Source organism: Ambystoma mexicanum, chromosome 7q, assembly GCF_040938575.1.
Source record: "Ambystoma mexicanum isolate Mex_15411 chromosome 7q, UKY_AmexF1_1, whole genome shotgun sequence".
Taxonomy (NCBI): Eukaryota; Metazoa; Chordata; class Amphibia; order Caudata; family Ambystomatidae; genus Ambystoma; species Ambystoma mexicanum.
This window is the reverse complement of record NC_090941.1, coordinates 244,467,113-244,480,457: the sequence shown is the minus strand read 5'-3', so window position 1 is coordinate 244,480,457 and position 13,345 is coordinate 244,467,113.

Here is a 13,345-nt window from a genome sequence, read left to right as displayed (position 1 = left end):
GGAACAGAAACAGGACTGGCTCGAGGAGTCAGACATGTATGTGGGCAACTTGGCAGCTATGCGAGTTCAGGGAGTAGGGTCTGCATGAAGAGTTGCGTGAACGTGGCACTCTCCAATCAGGGTGTCAACAGTGAAGCCCCTTAATGTGCGCATGCGGGGCTGGCTATGCAGGAAGCTTTGCATAGATTGCAAGGGAACATGAAGGCCCTGACTCGGTGCTAGGGGAGTGAAGGTACGCTGACAGGGGGCGAGGTCTGTTGCTTCCCCAGGTGCCCTTGTGTTCGGTTGTGTGAGTGTCCACACACAGTCTGTGAGATTGTGTGCCTCGATAGCCCTCTGCACAGATGACTGGGGTGTGTAACCATTTCGATGATTGTGAACTTTCCGCCTCTCTCTCTTTTGGCATAGCATTTTCTGTAAAGTCGTGAATTGATGCGATTCAGGGATTATGGTTTGAGGGCCACTTTTTTGAGGCGATGGGTGGGCCACTTTTTTGAGGCGAGGGGTGGGCCACTTTTTTGAGGTGAGGGGTGGGCCACTTTTTTTCGGACGTCCGGGCCTATTTCTTGTCCCAGTCCGACCCTGAGTAGTTCTTGGAGGTAGTAGGTGGCTTTTGCATTGCACATGGTTTATATATATATTTTTTAGCATGTTGTTTGAGGGGTGTAGTGGTGGTGGGGCATGGGATTTTTACTTTAATAAATGTATATAGTGCGGCCACTGACCCAGAAGCTTAAGGGCACTAGACATCGAGGACAGAATACAGACACTCAGGAGCCATACAAAAACAAAATGTAAGCAGAGTTAACAACCGGGGGGGGTGTTTAATTAAACAGAAAGGTTTTTAATCCCTTTCTGAAGACCATGGTGGAGGTAATTTCCCTCAGGTTGTGGGGCAAACTGTTCCAGGATGCTAGCTCCTGTGATAGCCTGCATGCGGGACCTTCTAGTAGTGTGCGATTGTTAGATCTTAGATTGTAATTACTGGTTTTTAATACCAGTTCAGTGTTATGGTATGTGTATAGCCAAGATCTGCCTACATATGGCTTCCTTCTTGATAGAGATGAGGTAACTGTGGTTTATGGTGGTGGTGGCAGGTTTTATGTGATTAGAAGGAAGATATTGTGCTGTGTACCTGTGTGATTTTTGTTTTGTACTTGTTGATGAGAACGGAGGGGTGTGTGTTTGTGGGTAAAAGGGGGGGTGTAAATATGTTTAGTTCGTATGGATGGGGTGGGGATCCATTTAGGGTGGGAGGGAATCTTGTGTGGTACAGTGAGCAAGAAGGGGATTGCCATGTGGGCCAACCACAACACCCAGATTTCATTTTCATCAGGGATGTTGACTTTGCTTGAAATAAAAAAAAAGGTTAATGTTATTGCCAGCACTGTGTGTGGAGTAGGTGATGAGCTTGTTGTGTGAAGTCAGAGGCGGTGAGTGGAATGTAAGTAGAGTTTAGTATGTGGTTGATGGTTGGATGGGAAGTACCAGGGTTGGAATCACCAAGGTAGATTCTGGTGTAGCAGGAGCTGTGGTTGTTATTTGTTAAGTCACTCCAATCAGTGTGAAAGTTGGGATTGTTTGTCGGGGGTAAATGTGGTGGATAAACATTGGATGGGGGTGTGATGGATGGGAGCAAATGCATGAGAAAGAACTTTGAAAATGTTAGCAATGCCACCACCATGTTTTCTCAAATGGTATCATTTCCTGCGCGCCAGCTATTATATTATTTATAGGGTGATTGCTTTTGCTTTCTAAAAAATCACAGTATCTGGTTAATCATTTTTCCCATTATTGCTTTGTTTATTTTTTGCATTTTCTTCACAAGTTGTCCAGGGAGAGAAGTATATTCCTTATCCTTGATAGTCACAAATCACACATTATATTTTCTTTCTCTGCACGTGTTTCACCATTGCTTTATCACGGATCATCAGGAGAGAATCCCATTCATTACTTAAAGTAGCTCTCACAGGGTATACATTGCTTTCTGTTGGACTATCTTATGTTCATGCTGTTGTTATTTGGCACAGCTATTTAGCAACCTTAGTTCTAGAGGAGATCCATTTGTCTCTCTCATCGCTGATACACCAATCCGATATAATAGCTGGCGCACAGGAAAGGATACCATTTGAAAAAACACTGTATAACAGTCACAATATAGGTGAACACCGTGTCGACAACTATATACCTTGATCATAAAACAGATACACCCAGTAAAAAAGCCTGCTTTTTGACCAACACCATTGTAGATAAAAAAAATGCCACCACCTTGTTTATGTGGGCAGTCTGCAGTGGATGACATATTTTGGGGGAAGCATGTCAGGGTAATGACATGTGTGGCGGGGTTTCAGACATTTCTCTGTTAGAAAGAGTATGTCTGGGTAGTGTGTGCTAATAATTAGTACATTGATTTCTTGTGTGCGTGTGTGTGTTTGTGTGTGTGTCTTTGTGTGTGAAGGAGCAGAATGGTAGATCATCAGAATGTAGATGTATGTGATTAGTTGTTTCAGTGGAGTGCTGAAGTATGGTTTAATTTGAATGTTGTTTAAGTGCTTTGTTTGTCGCACCGAGTGGATCACAGGGGTATTCAGGGAACTACGATGGAAACTCAGAGTTTAGTACCAACCCTCAGACCTGTCGGCCCTTTGCTCTCAATGCCCAGGCAAATAAATGCCACAAGCAAAGTGCTTACATTCCCAAAATAACCTGGACATACTTGAACAGCAATCGGATATAAACAGGGAATATGAAGGTGGTCACCTTTTCAGTCTCTATTAAGCAGCATCAGGATCACAGCAGATAGCTCAGCGGGTTCAGCGCTCGCTGCTGCAATCTGAGTGTGATCTGTAGGTCGCAGGTTCGAATCCCGGCAAGGCCAACTCAGCCTTTTATCCTTCCGAGGTGAATACATGAGTACCAATTTTGGTTGGGTGATATTGTATGTAAATATGTGCTCTGTAAAGCGCTTTGGATAAAAACACTATATAAATAGATTATCATTATCTTCCAAACTGCACAATTGTGGCTTCTAAGGAGGGTAGTTTAAAATGTATCCTATTTGAAGAGAAAAAGAATATACATTTCAGCAATGTCACTGTTCAAAGGATATGTTCTTGAAGAATAAGCTGAAACAAAGGGGTTAACAAGTCAACATCGACCCAGAAAGTGTATCAGGGAGAAAGGGCATACCAAAAGTACCTTATTCCTTCCTGAGGCGGCTCAGAAGCTTTGAGCCAAGCTTCTTGACTCTGTCCGATGGTTGAACAGTTTTCCAGATAATTCAGGTCATGTTGATCAGACATTGAGCCTGTGTAGATACGGGACTCTGTCCAGTTCTTTCAGCAGTTAAGATGATGTCAGGAGATGGGTCCAACAGGTTTGGGTCAGTGATTGAGAAGAGTTGAGCTGCTTTACGCTGGCATTTGACATGATGGGCTCCAAACGATAGAGTCAGTGACTGAGTCAGGTTGAGGTATGTTCCTGTTGGAACAAAGGGGTGTTTGAAAATGCAGAGTCGGGTGCCTTCCAAGCACTAAGCCAGCATTTGAGTCCAGGCAGCTATGAGTCCTATCGGTGCAAGATGGCTTCAAACCACTTTGAAGGTTCTGTTTGTCATTTCGAAGATGCATGAGACTGCCAAAGGCAACACTGAGGTCACGTGAGGGGTCAAAGGCATCGCACATGGTTGAGGCAGTTTGAAGGTAGTTTGAAGAGCAAAAACTGGATTCCAGGCTGCTTTGGACTTCTCAGGTTGCTGTGAGTGAGTCCAAATCTGCAATTCCACAGGAGACTGGGGCTGCAGATGTCAGGAGGGTGGTGCGGAAAAAGCACATTGTTCTGCTATGCTTTTGGCATGGATCTCTCATGAAAGTAATGTCTGTTCAGCAAGCCTCCCTTTCAGAAACAAAATATCCTGCATCATTGTATTTACTTATAACAATCCCTAAAAAGCAAGGGATTGTACACCCAAGCCAGATAGCTTTCTGCCACAGCATGGAAAAATATATTCTTCTCCTTGGGGTGATTCATGTAAGAGGAGTGGTCAACTGGCTGCTGGGCAGGCTGAGTCCGTCATTCTATTCCCAGATGTTGTGGAGGTTGGCCACTAAGACTTTCGCCCTACTCATCCGGACCTGGGGATCAAATAGGATAGATGTTTGCTTTAAGAGAAAACGTGCTCCTTTTCCTGTTTTGCTCAGAGAACCAGCAGTTAGGGACTGTGGACGGAATACCCTCTACGTTCAGTGGCTAACACATTTTATCAATGCTTTTACTCAGTCTCTTTGATGCTGTATGGTTTAGAGGACTAAGTACACTTGTGTCACAGTGATTCTGATCATTCCTTGATGGATGAAGATGACCTGGTTTGCCATATGAAAGTTTTGGCATCATTACCTCCCCTGGTACTTCCTCCAATCCCTTCCCAGGTGCTCTGCACAGAAGGTTTGCAGCTGAACAAAAATGGGCACTGGGAAGTATGGCTCATGAAGGAGATGTGTTTTAGATCACAGGACCTAAGCAGGGAAGTTGCCTTATGCTTGCAGGCCCTCTGTAAGAGTTCTGCTCGCTGCTACTATGAGCATCGCTGGAGGTCATTTGTGTCATCATGCAAGATGCATAGGGTAATACCTTTAGAATGTAGGAGTCCAGAGCAGTTCCATTTCTTTTAGGATGGATTCCAGTTTGTTCTATACCTCTCTTCTCTTAGCACCCTTAAGTCCTGGGGTATTGGCAGAGTCAGTGTCAATTGTGGCCTTACTTCTGAAGGGTTGCCTATTGGCATGCTCTGGGTAAGACCTCTTTTACCTTCTTTGGATGTACACAAAGTCTTAAAACCTCTGCAGGTTCCTCCCTTTCCCCACTGGTTTCCATCAACACAAACTTTATTATTTGGAGGGCACCCTTCATAATCGAAATCTCTTGGGCAAGTTTGCGTGATTGAGTTTGGGGATCCTCTGTGTTACCCACTCTATTTTATATTCTCTCCAGAAGCTATCATGCTCAGATGTCAGTCAACTTTCATGCCAAAAGTGATTTTCTTCTAGATGGCAGGTGTGTCCTGCTGCAATATTGGGCAAGAACTCCTACATTTTGTAGGTTCAACTGCTTCATTTGTGTTTTTGGAGCCTCAGGCAAAGGCAATATGGTGTCCTCTCTGGCCATCACCATTTGTCTCAGGGACACTACTTCCTTATCATACTCGTTATAAGGTCTCACAAACCCCATTGGATTCATGGTCATTCCATGAGGAGGATGGCAACATACTTGCTGGATACGAGGGCTACATTTATCTTGGAGATTTGTCAAACAGCCAGTTCCTTTGACTTCTGTGTACTACTACTGTTTGAATTTGCTAGGTAAGTGTAGGGAAGGGTTTGCCCGCAAAGTTAAGTGGCTGTTTCCCAGTGACTTCCTTGTTTTTCACTGGGTGTGTAACAATGATGGCCATATTTCTTATTTCTGGTGTTAAAAGCAACATGTATCTGGTTATACTTCATGAGGTAATGACTGGGAAGAGGAAGTTAAACATGGAGTAATGCCATGATGACTTATCAGTAATCTTCCTTACACTTTGTCCTACGCTTCCTCGTCCCAGTATGTACACCTCCCACTTGCAATAAAGGCATAGGAGGCTTTGATGGTGTGCTATATCAGGAAATGATTAAGTAATTGCCCTCCTTTAGGGGTGGGGTAAGTTTGGAAAGAATGAGAGCAATATATTTTGGGAGGGTCTGTGGGGAAGCCAGCGGCCTTCATGAAGTAAGCATTGGGACAAGGAATAGTAGGACTAGGTGTAGTGAAGATTATCAGTCAGTAATCAAGACAGAGCCGGGGAGGCACATTCTAAGTTCAATATCAAAGCTCTTAATTAGTCATTTATATACTTTTCAATTCGTCATTATTACATTACCTTCTCATAATGTGGCCATGGCTAATAGCAAACAGTAACCTGATTCTTGCCAACTCTCAGCAGTAATCGGTGCTCCATTTACAAGTTAATAACACCATCACCACCGTTTGTGTTGTTTGAATGACGTGGAAAATGTAGCAAGTACAGTGTGGGCAACAGCCAGTGAAACTGTTTTGAGAGGGGAATCTATATTATGGTGACAGCTATCAGATTAGGTTTGGGGTAGTGGGAGTCAAAGTCATCAGTCAGAAAGGACATCTTCTAACGGGGGAATTGGGCATTCCAGAAGCACAATATGAATTCAGTGGTAGCACAATGGTGAAAAAGAAAGAGGGATGGGAGTGTCACTAGGGCTAAAGAAGTGTGTATATGAGGTTGGCGGGTGGCATTTAACTGGTGTAAGGAGAGTAGGTGTGCATAGAGATTGTGAAGGGACGTTGGGAGTGGTAAAATGGTTCTTGCATTATAGTAGAGGATCCCATAGAGATGGGAAGAGACATAACAGGAGAAGGAACAAGATAGGCAGGAGCAGGAAAAGCAAATCGTGTTGTGGGGGTATGAAGGAAGAGGTTATGGTAGGCATAAGACCTGTGGGTGCAGGGTGGTGCTTACCTTGGAAAATGTGTAATGAGTGGAGTGAGGGGGTGGTTGTAGCCCTAGACGCGTGCGTGCCCTTATAAGGTCAAACAAAAAATGTCCTTGTCATTTGCTGCCATTAAATGAGAATACTGAGTAGTAGAACACCATGGGGATTTAGTATGATTGATGGCATGTGACATTGACATCCAATGAACAGGTATCCTGATTATAAATGTACTGTTGCACAGCCGAAATACATTCTTCCTTACCATAGTATAATAATAGCTATGATGTAACTGGGTCTTTGGCCAGGTGAGAATGTCTGCAAGTTACGCTTGCCAGGACAAGAGAGTTACTGAGATGCAATATGCCAGGCATGTTACTGGTAACTCCGATCAAAGTAAGCCTTGGCAAATGTATTCGTATGAAATACAAACGAGACAATTTTCCGGTGGTTCAAACCAAGGTCGAATTTATGATGAAAGGTTTGAACCAAAACTTTGAACACACTACATAAGAATCATCAATGGGTAGTCGAGCAAATTAAAGCCACATTCAAACGTGTCCAATTAAGAGAGGTATGAAATGGCTCAAAGTTTCTCTGTTGTGTTACTTCTGAATTCTAGGATACTGGAGTTTAAGGGAAATTATGTCCTGGGGCTTACACTTCCTGTCTGAATCCTTTACTTTACAGTCACAGCAGAGAGAGTCTTGTATACATGGATATTTGCTTAATGCATTGCCATCTCCTATTCCTCTCCCCTCACACACTTGTCATTTATTTTTGTAATTGAATAATTTTCATTTTAGAAAATGGTTTTGTTTTGGTTTAATTTGGTCTAAAAAGATTGAAAAAAGACATTAGTCCTAGGTTTACTCATTAACACTCTTTAATTCAGCAGATCGTTTCATGTAAAATATCTGACATTATAAATGGGACGTGAGAGGGACAGATTCTGAAATGCATATGCATTTCAATGAGATGCACAATTGCACAAAGATGAGTCTGTGCCATTAGGCATCAAGAATGAGGTGGGAAATTCAAAAATAAAACACCAAAAAATTAATGTATAGTGTAGAAGGATGGGAACATTGTTCCTCAAAATATGTGCAATAAGTGGGCATTTAATGGTTCATCTGATGAGATGTGAATTTGTGTGGTGCATCTGTCAGATGCACACTTGTTTGTGTACAAATGCTGACATGAACATCACTTTATCAGATGACCCACAAAATGTGCATTTACTGTAAAAAAAACATTGTGTGCATAAAGAGTCTGAGAGTAAGACAATAATACACATTATTCAACTTCAGCTACATTTTGAGTTTACATCGTAAAGTGGATCACTTCCCATGGGAGTAAATATATTCAATTTAAATGTCTCAGGGGGTAGTTTTGCCATGTTATTCATGAATGCCGTAGAGCGATGCCTATGATTGTCTTGACATATAGTAGGATTAGGGATTTAATTCATATATACGTGTGTACACTTTGGCATTGTGATTGCTTGACAGCCACATGGAAATTGTTCTTCTTCCTAATTTACTATAATTCCTGTACAAGTGGTCAATGGCCACATGGGTATGAGGGCCACATGGGTGCAAACAAGGGAAATCCAAATGTACTTCACCCAGATATGTCATAGAATGCCCTCATTATTCTTGCCCAGCTACATTTATAATGAGGCATGCCTATATACACCCTTGCAGATCATGCTGAAGACCTTGCATTGTAGTTGCTTTGAGGACTATGATATAACCACCATGCTGCCACTAGTGATGTGGAAGGAGTCTTTGGCAAAGACCTACAGGGCTGACAGTATGCTGGCTAGTGGTGGTATGGTATTGTGGGTGCGGTATGGGACCACTATCACTGACTTACCTTCGCCAGAAAAAAATGGGGTGAGCAGTGGTACCTCTGGTTGACCTCTTCCTCAGCCTGTTGAAATATGGTTATCATCCTTCAATATATCATTTCCCTCCTTATCAGTAGGTGCAGCAGCAAGACGACTACTGAATTCGTCTTTCTTGGAATATTTTCCATTCTCTCTGTACTGGCTTTTGTGTTGTTAGTTGTGACTGTAGTATACTGTGTGTGTCTTTGGTTGGAGGAATCAGTTGCACTTTTTTCTGGGTCACTGTTGTGCTGCATTTTTTGGGAGCAAATCTAATGTATATATATATGTATATATATATATATATTTTTTTTTTTTTAAATCCCTTTAAAAATGTAATAAACACTTTCGAACTGTACATTTCAAAGGAATAACCAACACATTGAACATGTTGCTTCAGACACTTTTCAAAATGTTACCTCCTTCTAGTACCTACTGTAGTGAATCAGGGTGAGCATCAGCAAATGCGGATGTCTAGGGAATGCTGTTGTTATTTGGCACAGCTATTTAGCAACCTTAGTTCTAGAGGAGATCCATTTGTCTCTCTCATCGCTGATACACCGATCCGATATAATAGCTGTCGCACAGGAAAGGATACCATTTGAAAAAACACTGTATAACAGTCACAATATAGGTGAACACCGTGTCGACAACTATATACCTTAATCATAAAACAGATACACCCAGTAAAAAAGCCTGCTTTTTGACCAACACCAGTGTAGATCAAAAAATGCCACCACCTTGTTTATGTGGGCAGTCTGCAGTGGATGACATATTTTGGGGGAAGCATGTCAGAGTAATGACATGTGTGGCGGGGTTTCAGACATTTCTCTGTTAGAAAGAGTATGTCTGGGTAGTGTGTGCTAATAATTAGTACATTGATTTCTTGTGTGCGTGTGTGTGTTTGTGTGTGTGTCTGTGTGTGTGAAGGAGCAGAATGGTAGATCATCAGAATGTAGATGTATGTGATTAGTTGTTTCAGTGGAGTGCTGAAGTATGGTTTAATTTGAATGTTGTTTAAGTGCTTTGTTTGTCGCACCGAGTGGATCACAGGGGTATTCAGGGAACTAAGATGGAAACTCAGAGTTTAGTACCAACCCTCAGACCTGTCTGCCCTTTGCTCTCAATGCCCAGGCAAATAAGTGCCACAAGCAAAGTGCTTACATTCCCAAAATAACCTGGACATACTTGAACAGCAATCGGATATAAACAGGGAATATGAAGGTGGTCACCTTTTCAGTCTCTATTAAGCAGCATCAGGATCACAGCAGATAGCTCAGCGGGTTCAGCCCTCGCTGCTGCAATCTGAATGTGATCAGTAGGTCGCAGGTTCGAATCCCGGCAAGGCCAACTCAGCCTTTTATCCTTCCGAGGTGAATACATGAGTACCAATTTTGGTTGGGTGATATTGTATGTAAATATGTGCTCTGCAAAGCGCTTTGGATAAAAACACTATATAAATAGCGCATCATTATCATTATCTTCCAAACTGCACAATTGTGGCTTCTAAGGAGGGTAGTTTAAAATGTATCCTATTTGAAGAGAAAAAGAATATACATTTCAGCAATGTCACTGTTCAAAGGATATGTTCTTGAAGAATAAGCTGAAACAAAGGGGTTAACAAGTCAATATCGACCCAGAAAGTGTATCAGGGAGAAAGGGCATACCAAAAGTACCTTATTCCTTCCTGAGGCGGCTCAGAAGCTTTGACCCAAGCTTCTTGACTCTGTCCGATGGTTGAACTGTTTTCCAGATAATTCAGGTCATGTTGATCAGACATTGAGCCTGTGTAGATATGGGACTCTGTCCAGTTCTTTCAGCAGTTAAGATGATGTCAGGAGATGGGTCAAACAGGTTTGGGTCAGTGATTGAGAAGAGTTGAGCTGCTTTAAGCTGGCATTTGACATGATGGGCTCCAAACGATAGAGTCAGTGACTGAGTCAGGTTGAGGTATGTTCCTGTTGGAACAAAGGGGTGTTTGAAAATGCAGAGTCGGGTGCCTTCCAAGCACTAAGCCAGCATTTGAGTCCAGGCAGCTATGAGTCCTATCGGTGCAAGATGGCATCAAACCACTTTGAAGATTCAGTTTGTCATTTCGAAGATGCATAAGACTGCCAAAGGCAACACTGAGGTCATGTGAGGGGTCAAATGCATCACACATGGTTGAGGCAGTTTGAAGGTAGTTTGAAGAGCAAAAACTGGATTCCAGGCTGCTTTGGACTTCTCAGGTTGCTGTGAGTGAGTCCAAATCTGCAATTCCACAGGAGACTGGGGCTGCAGATGTCAGGAGGGTGGTGCGGAAAAAGCACATTGTTGTGCTATGCTTTTGGCATGGATCTCTCATGAAAGTGATGTCTGTTCAGCAAGCCTCCCTTTCAGAAACAAAATATCCTGCATCATTGTATTTACTTATAACAATCCCTAAAAAGCAAGAGATTGTACACCCGAGCCAGATATCTTTCTGCCACAGCATGGAAGACTATATTCTTCTCCTTGGGGTGATTCATGTGAGAGGAGTGGTCAACTGGCTGCTGGGCAGGCTGAGTCCTTCATTCTATTCCCAGATGTTGTGGAGGTTGGCCACTAAACTTTCGCCCTACTCATCTGGACCTGGGGATCAAATAGGATAAATGTTTGCTTTAAGAGAAAACGTGCTCCTTTTCCTGTTTTGCTCAGAGAACCAGCAGTTAGGGACTGTGGACGGAATACCCTCTACGTACAGTGGCTAACACATTTTTTCAATGCTTCTACTCAGTCTCTTTGATGCTGTATGGTTTAGAGGACTAAGTACACTTGTGTCACAGTGATTCTGATCATTCCTTGATGGATGAAGATGACCTGGTTTGCCATATGAAAGTTTTGGCATCATTACCTCCCCTGGTACTTCCTCCAATTCCTTCACAGGTGCTCTGCACAGAAGGTTTGCAGCTGAACAAAAATGGGCACTGGGCAGTATGGCTCATGAAGGAGATGTGTTTTAGATCACAGGACCTAAGCAGGGAAGTTGCCTTATGCTTGCAGGCCCTCTGTAAGAGTTCTGCTCGCTGCTACTATGAGCATCACTGGAGGTCATTTGTGTGATCATGCAAGATGCATAGGGTAATACCTTTAGAATGTAGGAGTCCAGAGCCGTTCCATTTCTTTTAGGATGGATTCCAGTTTGTTCTATACCTCTCTTCTCTTAGCACCCTTAAGTCCTGGGGTATTGGCAGAGTCAGTGTCAATTGTGGCCTTACTTCTGAAGGGTTGCCTATTGGCATGCTCTGGATAAGACCTCTTTTACCTTCTTTGGATGTACTCAAAGTCTTAAAACCTCTGCAGGTTCCTCCCTTTACCCCCTGGTTTCCATCAACACAAACTTTATTATTTGGAGGGCACCCTTCATAATCGCAATCTCTTGGGCAAGTTTGCGTGATTGAGTTTGGGGATCCTCTGTGTTACCCACTCTATTTTATATTCTCTCCAGAAGCTATCATGCTCAGATGTCAGTCAACTTTCATGCCAAAAGTGATTTTCTTCTAGATGGCAGGTGTGTCCTGCTGCAATATTGGGCAAGAACTCCTGCATTTTGTAGGTTCAACTGCTTCATTTGTGTTTTTGGAGCCTCAGGCAAAGGCAATATGGTGTCCTCTCTGGCCATCACCATTTGTCTCAGGGACACTACTTCCTTATCATACTCGTTATAAGGTCTCACAAACCCCATTGGATTCATGGTCATTCCATGTGGAGGATGGCAACATACTTGCTGGATACGAGGGCTGCATTTATCTTGGAGATTTGTCAAACAGCCAGTTCCTTTGACACACCCAGTGACTTCCTTGTTTTTCACTGGGTGTGTAACAATGATGGCCATATTTCTTATTTCTGGTGTTAAAAGCAACATGTATCTGGTTATACTTCATGAGGTAATGACTGGGAAGAGGAAGTTAAACATGGAGTAATGCCATGATGACTTATCAGTAATCTTCCTTACACTTTGTCCTACGCTTCCTCGTCCCAGTATGTACACCTCCCACTTGCAATAAAGGCATAGGAGGCTTTGATGGTGTGCTATATCAGGAAATGATTAAGTAATTGCCCTCCTTTAGGGGTGGGGTAAGTTTGGAAAGAATGAGAGCAATATATTTTGGGAGGGTCTGTGGGGAAGCAGCGGCCTTCATGAAGTAAGCATTGGGACAAGGAATAGTAGGACTAGGTGTAGTGAAGATTATCAGTCAGTAATCAAGACAGAGCCGGGGAGGCACATTCTAAGTTCAATATCAAAGCTCTTAATTAGTCATTTATATACTTTTCAATTCGTCATTATTACATTACCTTCTCATAATGTGGCCATGGCTAATAGCAAACAGTAACCTGATTCTTGCCAACTCTCAGCAGTAATTGGTGCTCCATTTACAAGTTAGTAACACCATCACCACCGTTTGTGTTGTTTGAATGACGTGGAAAATGTAGCAAGTACAGTGTGGGCAAAAGCCAGTGAAACTGTTTTGAGAGGGGAATCTATATTATGGTGACAGCTATCAGATTAGGTTTGTGGTAGTGGGAGTCAAAGTCATCAGTCACAAAGGACATCTTCTAAAGGGGGAATTGGGCATTCCAGAAGCACAATATGAATTCAGTGGTAGCACAATGGTGAAAAAGAAAGAGGGATGGGAGTGTCACTAGGGCTAAAGAAGTGTGTATATGAGGTTGGCGGGTGGCATTTAACTGGTGTAAGGAGAGTAGGTGTGCATAGAGAGTGTGAAGGGACGTTGGGAGTGGTAAAATGGTTCTTGCATTATAGTAGAGGATCCCATAGAGATGGGAAGAGACATAACAGGAGAAGGAACAGGATAGGCAGGAGCAGGAAAAGCAAATCGTGTTGTGGGGGTATGAAGGAAGAGGTTATGGTAGGCAATAAGACCTGAGGGTGCAGGGTGGTGCTTACCTTGGAAAATGTGTAATGAGTGGAGTGAGGGGG